Genomic DNA, 12,011 nt, shown 5'->3' on the forward strand with positions numbered 1-12,011 from the left:
TAGGGAGGAGCATTTTGTTGAGCATCAAGGAGTAATTTTTTTATGTTTCTATGGCGTTATTTGGTTGAAAATTATTAGAGAAACAGAAATATGATTAGAATTTACTTTTGTACTTTTTGCAGCTGTATTTTCCATGTGGTTGCTAGGGCTTTCCTCCATATTTGCTAGAGAATGACCAGGAATTTTAATTATAGCCAAAGTCTTTGATAACACTATAGCAGCTAGCAATTCCAAAACATAAGAGCTGTTTATTATTCTGAGTTCAAAAAAACTTCTTTGTTTCCATCACATCCCCAAATCATGAACAACCCCAAGGCATATCAAATGTCATTGTATATTTTTGCTGTTTTTTCCTTCTGCAAGTATACAAGTTCTTCAGAGGGCAAACATTCAGCTTGAAGGACTGTCCTAGGATTACTAGGTAAGGAATTTGCTTCTATTGTTGCAAGGTTAGAGGTAATAGCATATCCAATCTGAAAGCTTCCTGAGTTATTGTTAAGGTGAGTACCATCTGTGTACCAGATAACATCTGCTTTATCCAGTGGGGCTTCTTGTAAACTATTCAAGAAGTCAGTTAAAGCTGTGCAGTCCTGAGGAGTATCTTCAGAAATAATAAGAGGTAAGGAGTCAGAATTAAGAAATAATAAGAGGTAAGGAGTCAGAATTAAGATTGTGACAACAAAGAAAAGAGACATTGGGAGGGGAAAGAGAATTTTGTAGAAGTTAATCTGTTGGTAGAGAGATGTTGAGAATGCTGAGAATTAAGAAGCACTTCAACAGAATAAGGGATATAAATAGTAAAGAGAGATCCCATAATTAATTCTTCAGTTATTTTAAGCTTTGCCTTTGCAGCAATAGACCTTATGCAAGGTGGGATTCCCTTGGCTATGATATCTAGCTGCGGGCTGTACTATCCTAGAGATCTATGATGGTCTCTATGCTTTTATGCAAGGAAACCTAAAGTGTTCTCTTCTTATTTCTGCAAATTACAAAGTGTAACTTGTAATTAGGATTTCCCAGAGCTGTAGTGCTGAGCAAATTACACTTTAGTCCTTAAAGGAATTTTGACTAGTTTCATCCCAAATAAGGAATTCAATCTGTTTAGCTTTAAATAAGGCATATAAATATTGAGCTCTCAAAGTAAAACTAGGAATTCAACTTCTACAATATCCTGGAAGGCCAAAAAGTCATCTAAATTGATGTTTGCCCCTGATGGCAGGAATCGGTGGGACAGAAAGAATGGGGCCCATATTAGTAGGTCAAGTGGACAATAAATGAGTTGGAATAATATCTAAAAGAAGATGGCATTTAAATTTTATTTTTTTGACTGAAAGGACAGGAATATATATGGAACTTAATTCTTTATCCTGGCCTATTGAATCTGGTTCTAAGTGTTCTAAATTGATTTTCCCCTTGGGAGAAAGACATGTGTGCTTGAAATGATCCCAGGAACTATTTTCCAAGAAGATGAATCGGTATAGAGGGGACTAGTAAAATCTAATAAAAACTTCTCCATAAAGACAGAGAAGGTGGCCCCAGCGTCTTTTCTCACCTAGAGATGTGATATGGACCAGAGAAAAAAGAAGCAACCCTAGCAGTCGCATTGAAAGACACTTTGCTACCTTAGAGGGCAAAGAACATTAAGTAGGTTGCTGGGTTTTTTCAGGTAGTTTTGGTCAGTCTCTTTTCCAATATTCAGGTTGTCTACAGTAATTCCAAGTACCAGTGCCCTAAACCTTGGTGCTAAAGGATTCGTTGGGGCCCTATTTAGTTGTTGTAATTGGAAATCCATGTGCTAGTTTACATTTGTCCTGTTTTAGCCTGGGAGGATTTCTTTTTCTCAGCCTTTTTCAATGTACTGTCTAATATTGTTCTGTAAGATTTACTAAATCATTATGTTCCGTAGTGGCCCAATTTAGTTATTTGCAATTTAGTGTGGTGCTTAGTTTTTCTGAAAGGCCATTAATAAAAGTATCATTAAATAGAGTAGAGTTTTCATAGTTAATATGGTCAAGATCTGAGAATTGTTTAAAGGTTACTTTGAGCCTGTTACAATATTCAGATAGGGGTTCATTGAAATTTGGGATACATTGTTGGATTTTTCTCAAATCAATAATTTGGGGGGAAAATTCAGGCATGACCTTATGTCCTATGAAGTTCCTTAGCTACCTTAAATTCTTCAGTTTCATCAGTAGGTCTTCATTTTAAAAAACAATTTAAGGGATCTTGCCAATTCGCTTTGTCTCTCCAGATTCTGTCATGACTTTCAGCAGCAGTCATGTGAATTAATGGGTAAGGTCTGGGTATCCAGGTTCAGAAGTCTGAAGGATAAGACTGAGCTCTTTTACAAAACCCACAGGGTCTTCAGTAGGATATAGGAAATCTTATCTCCATAGAAGGGGAATGAGGCTAAGCTAGGACACAGAGGAGGGAGGCAGGAGAGACTTAAAGGAGAGTGTGATGGACAGGTTCATGTGTCAGCTTGGCCAGGTGGTCAGTGCACAGTTGTCTGGCCAGGCAAGCACTGGTTTGACTATCGCTCTGAGGGCATTCCATGGACTTAAATCATGACCATACTGCCTGCATCCACAGCTGGTTTTAAGGGGAGTGTCTTTTGCAATGAATGATACTGAATCTAATCACAGAAGGCTTTTAAGGAGGATTCAGAAGAGACAATTGCTCTTTCTGCTTCAGCCAGCCACCCTCTCCTGAAGGTTCATGGAGGACCTTCATTGGAGCTGCCAACTCATGGCCTGCCCTATACTACATCCCCACGGTTATGTGAGCCACTTTGATAAATCTTTCATTTGTAGATATTTCCTGCTGATTCTGTTTCTCTAGAGAATGCTAGCTAAAACAGAGGGCTAGAAGAGTCAGTCAGGTGCTCCAGATAGTTCTTCAATCTTGAAAATGCACTTAGATAAGTTTTTGTTTTCTCAGAGTTTGTTTCTGAAAAGAAGTAATTTTAGAATTAGTTATACTTTTGGAAGCTTCCATATACTAATTAAAAACAAGCATCTTATTTGGGTTGCTTAGTTTTAAAGCCTCTATTTTCTAGTGCACCACACAATAATAAGAATTTAGGCATATCAAAAGATACCTATTGTGACCACTATAATTCAAGATTTTCTCCAGTGTGCCTGGCCCAGTGGGATTAGATTTTACATGAGGCAGGACCATACTTTTTATACAAGAAACCAGTCAGCGTGCTAGATGGCATTGCGCCATTAGAATTCTTAGATGGATTGGACCTTTTCTTTTAGTTAGTTCTGATTATGAGCATTCCTAAAGCTTAAGCCTGAAAGGAATTGTCTAGGTTTGGGACAAGTGCAATGTTTTACAGTGCAATTTTCATAGGATGCATGATTTACCTGGCAGGCAGCCTGTGCTCTAGTTGTCTGTCCCATGACCAGCTGTCCCTAGTTGAATGGAAATTGTTTTGAGGGTGGCAGGCAACCTTGTGTCAATCTAGCCCATGTGTGACTACCTTGTCCTTTCACAGAAGTCTTGCTCTTTGAAAGCTAAGGCTTCTCAGAAAAAGGTGGCAGCTACTCTAATAGCATTTAAATGTCCATCACATGCCCACCAAAATAATTATTTGATTGCTCAAAGTCAGAACAGAGGTCAAATTGATTGCTAGGGAGGTGTCCCTCCACTGTAAATAGCTCAGTACCAAAGTGGGAATTTTTCAAGTCCCATTTGAGTATTCATCAGATAAGGAATTTTTCTTGTATATCAAAATGAGCAAACATAAAAAGATTGCTGCCACCAGCCCGAACCAAAAGAATAAAAGGACTGTTCCCACGAAAAGGACTGTTACCACCAGCCCAAAACAAAAGGGGAAAAGTTCAAATACCCAAATGGACTTCTGGTACTAGCCCAAACCAAGCAAACAAAAGTTCAAAATGACCTTTACCAGAAGACCCTCTAATGCAGGCTAGAACAGAGGGAGGTTTGGAGCCAAGAAGACTCACCAGCAGGGACCCAGGGTCACTGGGCATACCACAGGGCTCACGGAGCCCCTGCCAGTACCATGCTCAGATTCCACAGCAGCTCCAGAGTCAGGTTGGTAGTTGCTTCAGATCTCATTCTGACAGTATGCAACGTCAGTCCAGAAATAACAAACTAAACTGCAAGAGGCATTTATTTGGGATCTTAGAATTAAAACACTGGGAGCACAGATTCAGAAAGCCACACAAATGATGTCTGGTCTTGGCACTTACGGGCAAGGGTTTTTAAAGAAAGAGAAGATTAGATAAATTTTTTGTGATTGGTGGACATTTGGAGTACTCCAATTGTCTTTCAATTTGATAGCTAATTGAGTTCTTCCTCTTATGGCTCGTTTTATGGTGCCTGGATGACCTTGGAGTTTAGAGGAACATTTCTGCTTGAGGCTTTTCATACTTTGGCAATTTATTATATCTGGCTGATATTTGCTTAAGAGTAATCTCCAGAATGATCTCCCAACACCATTCTAAATCTCTTCGCCATAGTAACTCTAATTTGTTTTATTTCTTTGTACACCCTGCAAACAGTACAAAGTATAAATATATACAATTAATGTACATAGCATTTCATAAATGAATTCCTCGAAATGGGGGTCACATTGTGACATAATCACAGTCACCATTGTACAAATTGTTAAATATGCGTTCACCAGAGAACAAAGTGTATAATGGAAAGTTGTCGACTATTAGAGAGGCCTAATTCTAAATACTCAATGCCTTACAGACTACAGAACTCCCTTTCACTGATTTCAGAAGATCACTTATAATAAATCCTGGCATTTACAGAGCAGTCACTGTTTGCCAGACACTCTGTTAAGTGGCTTTATAGATATTATCTCATTTAATCTTTGTAGCAACACTTTGAAATTGCTGCTGTTCTTATTCCCATTTTATAGTTGAGTAAAAATATTTATAGAGATTAAATTATGTGTCCAAATGATTGGTATAAGAGTTAAAGACAGATTATACAGGCTTCAGCTAAGAAGGAGGATGCAGAAGAGGGGAAAGAGAGGGAAAGGAAACAGAGCCAGGCTTTCTTGGCAAGCACATGGCTGTCATGTGATATTCTCCAAAATATTTCAGCATATTACCATGCCAACATGTGAGGAAGAAGTTAGAACACCTAAAATTACTTTCTTTGTGGATACTTCCAGTGAATTCAGTTGAATTAACTTAGCACCGGTTATACCTTAAAACGAGGTAAGACCTCTTAGGTTCAGCTTTCATTCTCTTAGACCCTCAGCATCTTACCAGAGGATGGAAGTAGAGCTGCTTGGAAGATGCAGTTTCCTGGGAATCAGAAACAGGAAGACGTAAAAAGCGAATGTCAATTTTCTTTAGGTCCAAAGCGAATGTCAATTGTCTTTAGGTCCCTCTCCTTTTTCATGCTATCCTAAAGAAGAAATCTCAGAATGCAGTTATTCAATATATTGAGATCTTTACAATAGTCATTTTGGAACTAGAAAAAGGTGTTTCTCATTAAAAAAAAAAAAAAAAAAAACATGTCAGAAGTGAAAACAACATTCAAGCCAAAGATAAATGCTGTGCAATAAAGTAGAAATATCTCGTTTCTTCAGTTAATATTTTTCTATTATATCAAACAGTGCTGGTCCCTCAGTTTTAAAGCAGAGGTAGAAACTAGAAGATTTTTTACTGCATGTCTATACCGACGTGTATTAGTTATTTATTGTTGCCCAACAAATCAGCCCAAAGATTAGAGGCATAAAGCAACAATAATAATTTATCTATCATTCTTTATTTGTGTCAGGAATTTGGGAGCAGCTTGGCTGAGTGGTTCTGGTTCAGAGTTTTCATGAGTCCTGCAATCAGATGGTTGAGACTGGGGTTCTCAAAGCCTTTTTCTCTCATTTCTCAGGCCTGGAATGAGGAGAGATGAGCAGTTGGGGTGGAAGAAATGGGGCTTCTCGGGCATCTTTCTCTTCTTCCATATGGTCTGTCCAGGCTGGTGGCTTCAAGGTAGCCAGACTTCTTGCACGGTACCTCAGGAATCCAAAAGTTTGTGTCCTGGAAGAGAGCCAACCTCCAAAGTCGTTAAGTAAATTTCCCTCCACAATCTATTGGTCAAGGCAGTGAAAAAAAATACCTTCCTAACTCCAAAGAAAGGGAAGAGACCCTAACATCTTAGTGGAGGAGTGTCAGCATCACATGTGGAATTTTCCATCTTTGGAAAATACAATCTACTATATAATACTCCACAGAGCTCAGAATGGATTCTGTTGGCTTACAAATCTGTAGAAGTTTGCGAGTTAAACTGGGTCTTCATTTGTAATTTTAACTTTGGTACCCCCAGAGCCTGACACAGGGCTGTATCCAGAGTGTTTGCTTCATAAGCTTCTGTGGCCAGTAGTGATGTTCTCTAGTCAGAGAAGAACTAAGAGCTTGCAGGCTTTTACTAATCTGTAAAATGAAGACCATACTAGTTCCCCTTTCTGTACCATATAACTCATGAGAATAACTCATATATTCACAAGTCACACATATTTGGGGCTACAATAGGTAAACCAAAATGGTAACAAAAGCATAGTCTCTCTGTCTCTGATCCTGTCTGTAGAATTTCACAAATTCCAGTCACATTCAAATTACTATTAGTTAGTTCGGAACATTCCAGGGAAATGACTGGCACACATAGTACTATTTCCTTTGCTACAGCTACTGAATGTGATATATCAGGATGATGTTACTCTGCCCAAGTGGAAACACCACATCTCAAATTACTGTTCATAAAGGAATGTTTCCTTGTGTTCCCTAGGATGTAGCCATGAAGCTCTGATAAGGAGATACTTTATTAGCAAATGCCATTCTGTTTCCACAAAACAATATGAAACTTTCTCCTTTAACAAAACCCTTTGCTCTGCAATAAGGTCTTACATATTGACCCCTTTTACCTTAAGAAGATCTCTTTCCCAAGAAGCCCTTCATGCAAATAGAAACTTAGGTGGCCTGCTAACATGGCCGTACTCTGTCAACCCCATATTAGTTTAGGATTTGCAGATTTCATCTTCTATACCAATTCCAGCTGATAGGGCAAAGCTGCCTGGTGCTATCTAACTGAGAGTCTAGGATAAAAGGAAAAGAGTGCCTTGAACAGTTAATATTGTCTGCCAAAGGCACAGGAGGAAGATACTGGCAACAAGAAATCTGAGTGTTATCAAACCTAAGAGTGAGCCAAGAGGGAAAGGTACAGCAAGATACCTGGCCTGCAAGTTAAAGCAACTGAAGATGACAAGGTGAGAGAACTCTCTAACAGTTTCTATGGCAACTATGGCCATGGTTTGGAAGATGAGAAAACCAATGTAGAAAATACTGTGCGTCCCATGAAAAAAAGAAAATTTTTAAAATAAACTTTGCTTTTAATTACAAAATTAGTTCATGATTATTATACAAAAAATCTGAAGTATGGAAAAATATAAAGAAAAATTTAATTAACTATTACTCCATCATCTGCTGTCAGTACTTACATGCATTTCTTTTAAATCTGCTTCTATGCATATACAAAGTTTAATGTCTTCATCATAACTTATAATCAGTATTTTCCTATGATATTAAATATTCCTTAAAATAAGGAATTTTTAATAGTATTATAATTTTTCATTATATGGATATACCATGGTTTATTTAATCAATGTCTTGATGAATATTTAGGCTATTTCTAATTTATTGAGGCTGAACCTAATAGTGGAATAAACTATGTTAGGCAAAATCCTAAGATGGCCTCCAAGATTCCTGGTCACTGTGCTATACATACCTTCTCCCAGTTATTCAATCAAACACTAATCTGATGCCATCAAGAGATTCTGCAGATGTAATGAGACTTCCAATTAGTTAACCCTAAGAGAGGGGGATTATCCTAGTGGGCCTGACTTAATCACATGGGTCCTTTAAACATGGGTCTATAGATCAGAGAAAGAGGAAATAAGAAATTTGAGGCACAAAGGGGATTTACCTGTGCTAAGTTCTCTGTTGCAGGAGAGGAACACGTAGCAAGGAATGTGGGTAACTTCTAGGAGTTGAGAGCAGCCCTCAGCCAACAGCAAGCAAGGAACTAGGAGATTAATTCTATAACACAGTAAAAAGTCCTATTACCTTAATAGTACTACCATCAGAGAGGATTTCTAGGACAGATACAGAAATGGTGAAGGAAAGTAAATGTCACAGCAGGACAACATGCAGCCCAAGAAGTGCATCTGGAAATTAGCAAAGATAGGAGGGGGACCTCTTATCAGGTAGGCACTGTGGCCCTATTTCCATTGACCATGTGACTTCAAATGAATATTTGGTGACTTAGGTAAGCCAGGGTCCAATCTTAGAGAAGAACCTCAGCTTTCAGGTGTTGTAGAACTAAACCAGTTGATGGCAAACCCTCTCTTTCCTTCACTCCTTTGATACTTTCAAGCACTGGCTACCTTCAGCTCCAAGTCTCCTAAAGCCACACAGCACAGACTCCTCATGGTTGGGGCTCTTACTATTCATTCACCACTTTTCCACTAGTAATAGAAATTACATCTTTTAGCTGAGCACAGAGCAACCCAGGATGAAGGTTATATTCCCCAAACTTCTTTGAAGGTAGGCACAGTTATGTGTGTAAATTCTGGCCAATGTTATATAGACAGAAGTGTTATGTGTGATGTCTAGGAATAATCTTTAAAAGGAAGTGACCCACCCTCTCTTTCTCTTTCCTCTTCCTGCCGACTAAAACCATAATTCAAGCAGCCACCTCGGACTGTTCAATGAAAACCATGTATTAAAGATGGAATAACCACAAAATAGAAGAATTTGTCTCCTAATTTTCATGCTGACATCAGACAAAGTCCTTACTGTTTATCTTCTACCTTTGTTTATATAAGAAATAAGAACACTTTACATTTCTTCTTCTTCTTTTTTTTTTTTTTTTGCATGGGCAGGCACCGGGAAGTGAACCCAGGTCTCCGGCATGGCTGGCAAGAACTCTGCCACTGAGCCACCATTGGCCACCCTACACTTTATCTTTTTTAAGCCAATGTTATTTGAGTATCTGTCACTAAGTAACAACATCTAATTGTAACTGAACACTTTCACTACCTATAAGAACAAGGAGCCTCTGGCTAGCTCTGGTGGCACTCTTATTTCCTTTAGATTCCTCACATTAAGAGTATTCAGTACAGTCAGAAGAACCTACCTCCCATTCTCTCATTTTTAATGGGAAGAGGTTTTTTGTGAGGGATGAACTCCTGTCTCTTCTCTCAAGTCAGTGCCAAGTTCTCTATTACAAGTGGCTACCTAAGTCTCATCTTTCAAATTGCCCATTTTGAGATAAGATTGTACAAAGAGATCAATACAATAAACTCCCAAATAATACACTGATATCCAGGAACTTTAAATTTGGAGCAATGACAAGCTAACAAATAAAAAGCACCACTGTGACAAAATAAATGGTCAGAATGAGCATATATCAGGGCAAAGCAAAATGTCATTCCCTTCAAAGATAAGTACTATGTTCAGTTTGAATTGAAGGACAAAGGTCAGTGCACATTTTGGGTGGCAAAACAGTGGTAGGCATTCCAAGCCCAGCCAGAATGGTGGCTGTCATCTGAACACATCTCAGATGACTTTTTGGTAGAGCCTGAAGATCAACTGTAGTTTAAGGACAGAAGAGAGGTGGACTGGTCAAGCTAGCCGGTAGAATGCTTAATGTAAACAAGCCCCTTTCCATTAATACTCTCCCCTAAATGGGGGCACATATGAATTCACCTATAGTTCATGACAGTGTGCCTTCTAGAAATTCAAGGACCAAAAGTTACCTGAGCATCTTTAGTTTTCCCTTTCAGACAAGGTGATTCTGTTATTTTTTTTCCTGAAGAAATAAAAAAATATATATGGTTCTATAGGATGCTGTAATATGGTTTTCTGCTCATATAATAACAACCTTAAACAAATGGAAGACTTGATGTACTGATTCAGACGACCTAGAATTCTAATCTCCAAGGTAACTGTTCAGAAAGTCATTGTTAGCACTGCTTCATACTGTACAGCATTGCTCCCTGTCACCACCCAGAACTTTTTATTATAATTTTATCTTATAGGTACAATGTATATGATCATATATATGCCAAAGTGTAATAACTTACAATCAGGTTTACCCACTTTTGAGACTTCAAATACATATGTAACTATCAATTACAATTTCTGATAAGTATGAGACAACCAATCACACTGGAATAATACAAAGGGAAATGAAAACTGTGACTTCATAGATAGCCTATCCATCTCTGCTACAGGTATTATTTCCAGCAGATGTTTGAAAATACAGAAAATAGCTCTTGGGACCACATCAATGAGCCCCAGATAGTGCAGTTCTCCAAGCTGAACATTAACTAGAATTTACTTTAAAATGTTCTGACACAAAAGTGCTACCTAAAGTGTGTGAGTTACACTTAGCTACAACCTAAGGCATTTTTAACATCTGAAGTAATCAGGAGTCCACCTTTCAGGGCTGGTGTCATGCCAAGATCTTCAAACATGACTTTGAATATGTACTAGAGGGCTAGTATATTATCATAAATAGCCTTAGAAGTGACTATTCAATGGTGAAATTAGTGATTTTCAAGATATGTGTTGGGTAGAAAAACTGTACATGCATCCCTGCCCTGGTATGAATGAAGTCTAAAAAGCTGTGAGCTCAGCAAGCCACCACTTCAAAGTTACATGTATGGGCAATATTTCTCTTTCATCTTGTGCACATCCATTTAGTGGTGGATCTGTTCCTTGATCCAAATGGATTAGCTGATGCTGCTGACAGAGTATTGTTGTATTTTTCCCCAAATGAGCCATCCATGCAAGGTGCTTGCCAGAATGTCTGGATGAATAGAAATTGGAGGCTTCACTGAGTTTATAGGGAAAAAAAGTATCTTATTGTTTTGTTCCTGTTGGCTAAAAATGTATTTATGCAGCAGAACTTGGTTCAGGAAACCAATTTTTATTTTAGTAGCTCATGGGGGAGCAATGTTGTAGAGAAGGAAACACAGTGCTCACCTACCTCTAATTGGCCTAGGTCAATGTGCAAGTCAAATATGGCCTTACATCCTGATGAGTATAAGCAATACAGAATTGACCTGCTTACCTATAAACTGCTCAACCAAGTGTTGAGTTTGACCAACGAGGAATCCCATTTACAATATTTAGAGATAAGTACCTGCTAGTAGTTGCTACAGCTACTCCAAAACAATGTCTCAGATAGTCTAGAGATTTACAACTCTCAAGCCCCAGTATATCAAAGGTTCTAAACATTTTAATTAAGAATATACACCAATACAAGAAAGAGCTCCTTTTGTCTCCTCTCTATACTTTCAGTCTAATCTTAGACAAATTATACGCCCTTCTAGGTTTTATTTTTTTCATGACTAAAGTAAGGAATTAAACTAAATGCTTTCTAATTTCCATACCAGTTCTAGCCATTTATGAATCAATTCATTCAGAGGCCACTTGTTGGGACCCACTTGAGATAATGAGTGAGGAGGTGAGGCAGGATGGGTAGAAATAAGACTAAAAACAAGACACAAAAATGACAGAGCTCCCAACCTCAAGAAGTCTATGATATGGTATATGAAGTGCCATGAAAGAGAGATACACAAGTTATTGGGAAAATGAAGACAGTAGATCAATCGATTCAAATGGGGACTTTGAAAGACTGAAACGTGAGGACAGTTGGGCTGATGAACCTTCAAGGAGAGGTAAGGTTTTGACAGACAGAAATGGGGTCAGGAAGAGATGATTGTGGAACACATGCAGACCATAGGTGAGTGCATAGAATAAAAGAATAAGTTTCCCTCCGCATTTAGTCCCAGGCCATTCCTTGGAAATTTAAATTCATGTAACTATATATCGCATGTTAAATGGCTATAAATATATTCACGGACCTTTTGCAGTAGTTACGAAGGCCACTTGTGAAAATTTGATATTTAAGAAAAGGAAAGAGCAGAGATAATGATGGGCTTGTACATCTTTATA

At 38.2% G+C, this 12,011-nt stretch overlaps 1 long non-coding RNA gene across 1 annotated transcript; it reads right to left on the reverse strand.

The window, feature by feature from the left end:
* Nucleotides 1-5,758: 5,758 nt before the first annotated feature.
* Nucleotides 5,759-9,961, reverse strand: LOC143646285 (uncharacterized). Its single transcript, XR_013157447.1, has 3 exons — nt 9,806-9,961; nt 7,972-8,084; nt 5,759-6,032 (listed from the first exon to the last, which is right to left on the reverse strand). It is a non-coding gene; the product is annotated as an uncharacterized LOC143646285 (long non-coding RNA).
* Nucleotides 9,962-12,011: the final 2,050 nt, after the last annotated feature.

This window comes from Tamandua tetradactyla, chromosome 9 (genome assembly GCF_023851605.1).
Source record: "Tamandua tetradactyla isolate mTamTet1 chromosome 9, mTamTet1.pri, whole genome shotgun sequence".
Taxonomy (NCBI): Eukaryota; Metazoa; Chordata; class Mammalia; order Pilosa; family Myrmecophagidae; genus Tamandua; species Tamandua tetradactyla.